The following is a 4,696-nucleotide window of genomic DNA, read 5'->3' as shown; positions in this document are numbered from 1 at the left end:
TCCATGAAATGTCTCCCAACAATTTCCAGTATCCCCTGTTGTTATAAGTGTTCCCCTTTATCATTTAACTTTATGTGACTTGCCTTTCAAACAGATGGTCAACTTCAGCACTAAAATGCACTGGTTTTCCTTCTAAATGCAGCTCATTATTCTCTTAATTTCAGGCTTTCTCCCTACCCTAGTCCAGTACCATACATTTGAAATATACCTCAAAATTTTCAGTGTTAAATAACCTCTTATCTCTTATTGTGAGGTACTCAACCCTTTCTAACTTCTGTTTCATCATTTTTGTCTTATATAAACCCTCAAGACTTTAATCTTTTCACCTCCTTCCATACTTTACTGTCTTTTTTTACATGTTTTTATTGATTTTTAGAGAGATAGGAAAAGAGAAAGAGAGATGAAAGAGAGAGAAACATTGATGAGAAAAAAACACTGATTGGCTGCCTCCTGCATGACCCCCACCTGGGATCAAGCCTGCAACTAGGGCATATACCCTGACCAGGAATGGAACTGGTAACCCTCTTGGTACATGGGTTGACACTCAACTATTGAGCCACACTGGCTGGGCTCCATACTTTACTCTTAATCAAATGTTATAAACCCCTCCTCAGAAATAATAATTTCTGCCCTGGCTGGTTTGGCTCAGTGGATAGAGCGTCAGCCTGCGGACTGGAAGGTCCCAGGTTCGATTCCAATCAAGGGCACATGCCCGGGTCGCAGGCTTGATCCCCAGTAGGGGGACTCCAGGAGGCAGCTGATCAATGATTTTCTCTCATCACTGATGTTTCTATCTCTCTCTCCCTTCCTCACTGAAATCAATAAAAAAAATATTAAAAAAAGAAATAATTATTTCCATCCTTTTATGCCCAGATCATTATATCTAAGGCCAATATTTCTAGTAAGACTCTACATTTTTAATTCATACATTGAAAATAAGGAAAACCATATTCCTTATAAGGCCATAAAGCTTCTAACAACTTAGTACATCTCCCAAAGAAGCAACCTTGGGTTTCATGACTTTTGGTAGCAGAGTACAAGTTGCTGTGCAAGAGTCATACTCTCCTTCCTTAGTTACAAAAATCAGATTTTACTTGGAATGACAAAGCAACCAGCTAAAAGACTACATTTCTCAGACACAGTTGCAGTTACTTATGACCATGTGACCAAGCTCTGGTGAATGATACAAGCAGAAGTCTTGTGTGGGAATTCTGGGAAAACTGCTTAAAGAAAACCAACTCACCTAGGAGAAAGCATCTTCTCCTCTTTTGCCGCTTTCCCTTTTTCTGACTGCAAAACAGATTTGATCATCAGAGCTTCAGAAGTCATTTTGGAGCAAGAGGCACTAGATACCTTTGAGAATGGAAACCATGACCTTAAATGATAAGAAAATACATGATAGGAGAATGGTTCCCTGATGATCACAAAGCACAGTACTAGCATTTAATGTGCTACATTAACATACTAACATACTCATGTTTAATACACTTTTTTAAAAATCTAAGTCTAGTCTTTCCTATTAGCCACTGAATCTAATTCTAACTAACAAAGGTGGACTGTGTTCTCCAGCTGGAGCTGGCCTGCTCGCTTAGCAATCCCTTACATTTTCTCTGCTTAATTGTAGACTTCCTAAATTAAGAGCCTTGAGCCCTGAACCTCTCTTTCCTCAGGAACCTCCCTGCCTCTCATATTGCAAGCTTCTTTCCTAGCTATTTTCTTATCATTTATGCCAAAATGTCTTACACAATGGATCAGAATTTAAAAAGCAGAGGGAGAACCTCAGTAGAAAAGAAGAACTGGAAGTAATCAAAGAAAGAGAGAGTCAAGAATGAAGAGAACTTCAGTTGCCTCTTAATTTGTTGTGGGGGAGTTATGGTATAACCCATGAGGCAGAGAATGAGCCATTAAAAGAGAAGAGATGGGTGGAAAGTTCCTATTAAAACAGTATAACAATTTAGCAAAAGTGTAGAATGGGAACTTTTCCCACAAGCAAGTTGACCCAGAGTTTGAAACACAGATTGGGCTTCAACACAACACCCAAAACAAATCATCATTCTCACACAGTGATGAAAGACAGGGCAAGATTTCAGGCCTTTGGTCATTGTATGATTGGAGTCATAAGAGTGCACTGATCTCCAAATGCGTTGTTTAAACCCCACTTCTCAGGTCAGCTTTAGTTTCTCAAAAAAACACGAGATACGTGATAGTAAGAACCAAGGGACTGCTTTGCCTTTAACTATTTCTTTGCTTTCCCTGCCAGTCTGATCCTATTATAGTAAAACCCATTACAAAAATCTCTTTCATCATCTCTTTCCTTTATGAGCAGTTACCCTATTACCTTCCAGCCAAGTAGAATGTCACAAAGGTTACTACCAAGGAAAGTATAATGATATAGCAATGTCCACAATAAAAAAGAGAAAAACTAATGAGCCACTGACCTTAATATATTTATGTATTCAGGGGTTATGTGAAATTCCTTAAAGACTCCCCTCTTTGAGTTATTAAAGAGATCATTTATTTGTTGAGTCATTAAGCTTTCCTAAAATACTTAAAAGGAAAAACAATTATTATCTCTCTATATAAAAGCCTAAGCAGCCATTTGACCGGCAGATGCTCAATGCACAGGCATGGAAACATGGAACAGACTGATGAATTTCAGAGGGAAAAGAGGATTGGGGAACGGGAAGAGATTAACCAGAGATTTTATATGCATACTAGAGGCCCCTCAGCCTGGTGGGGTACCTTGGCCTGGTCTGCGGGGACCAGGCTAAAACCGGCAGTCCAACATCCCCCAAGGCATCCCAGACTGCCAGAGGGCACAGGCTAAGCCTAGGGACCCCACGGGTGCATGAATCAGTGCACCAGGCCTGTAGTATCAGACTATAAAAGAGCACCAGGATTAAATATGAGCTATCAGGATGTCCAAACAGGGTGTAAATCCAGTATAGAAAGTATAAAGTTGGGTAGAGAAATCAAAGACCCAGGCCACAGGTGATATCAAGAAGGCGATCAGCAAGTAGCCACACCCAACCATTATATTGAAACTCTCAGTGACTCTTTTTTAATTTAAGCTATAGAAAATCCAATGCACACTTGTTTAAACAAAGTAAATAATAAACTGACTCAGAGTTGGTTGAAGACATACCTGCTTGAAAGGACTCAAATGATGTTCTCATCTGTCACCTCTACTTGACTCTGCCCTCCTCTGCATATTAGCTTCACTTTTAAACAGTCATCCTCAATGGCCCAGAAGTGGGCGCTGCAGCTCCAGACCTTAGGCCTTAACATGCCTAGCCTTGAACTAATGTGCAACATGAAGGACTTAAAACTGAAGCACGTACTCCATCCCTGCAAGTGGGGAACTGGGGATGTGGTTGCCAAAGAAGACAACATGGTAAGGAATAGCCATAAATAAACACTTATTACACAAGTATATCGGACCCTGTTACAGAAAAGTGCCTATATGGACAAGAAACAAAGATACAGGCACTCAGAAAAGCGGGAGAGAGAAACTGCTTTTAATAAAGGGGAATCCTAGTTATGACAACAGGAGTGCAGGTCAATAGCAGAGTAACAGCAAGAAGAGATTTGGGTAAAACTTTGTAACTCCCACATGCTGAGGTCAAGATCTGTCTTAGTTTCTGGTAAGGGTATGGCTATGTCACCCCACCTGTGGCAAGAGAAGCACCTAGAAGCACGGCCTAACATTCTTCGGCTGAAGAATGGAGTGGGCTTGAGCTGGGTCCAGTTTACTTAAACCTTTGGTCTTTTGATGATGAGGAGGAGAAGAAGGCGCACAGCTCCTTAGCTTTCATGATCCATGGCACAGTCCTTCTGAAGAAATCAATGGTTATACCTAAGGTCTTCAAATTGTCAAAAAGATACAAACTTTGCCCAAGGTGCAAAAAAAGTGAGCAGGAGAGCAACTGAATGCCTCAGTATAGATGCTAAACTTGTTTCTTATCACTCCTATCAAAAGATGCAACTGCAAAGTCTGAGAGTGAAGGGCACTCTGTGACAGGCCCTGAGAGCCGGCGGGGGGCTGCCTGATGGAGGATGGCCGTCTGACGCCTCTCCGGGAGAGCACCGTGACAGGTTTGGATGCTTGCAATCCTCAGCTGCCAGAGGCAAGCTTCCAAGCAACTACTGCCAGGCATGAACAAAACAGAGACTCATGTGAGCAGGCAGCATGCTAAACTCCCAAAGTAGCAACTGAATGGGCAGGAAAGGGGGTGTTGTGTGCTGATCCTGACTCCCACACAAAGCTCAGATCTCGAATAAGCAAGCACATGCCTACCAGCAGTGGAGCTTGATTTCCAGGAATCTTCCTAACTGCATTTTCTGTCCTTGCTGGACCAGATTCTCCAGCTTTCCCTGGGTCCTTGTTCCCACAGGTCACTGTTGACTGCATGTCACCCCACAGTCTTCTGTGGAAGGTCTGAATTCCATTCTCACAAAGTTATTTTTAATTTGATATTCTCATTCTACGAGATTTTATTTCATACCCCTAGTTTTGTTTGAAAAATAAAGCTGTCCTACCCTAAATCTGAGTCTATGTCATAGTAGAATGCATTATATTCCTTGTCCTATTGATTTCCTGCCAAGCTTAAAGTTGGTCTCTGTTTCCAAAATTCCTTTGCAAATTCAAATTATTTAGTACACATACTGATTAAAATACCACAGTATGTATTGACAT

Source organism: Myotis davidii, unplaced genomic scaffold (assembly GCF_000327345.1).
Source record: "Myotis davidii unplaced genomic scaffold, ASM32734v1 scaffold130, whole genome shotgun sequence".
NCBI lineage: Eukaryota > Metazoa > Chordata > Mammalia > Chiroptera > Vespertilionidae > Myotis > Myotis davidii.
Note: the sequence above shows the minus strand (reverse complement) of the source record.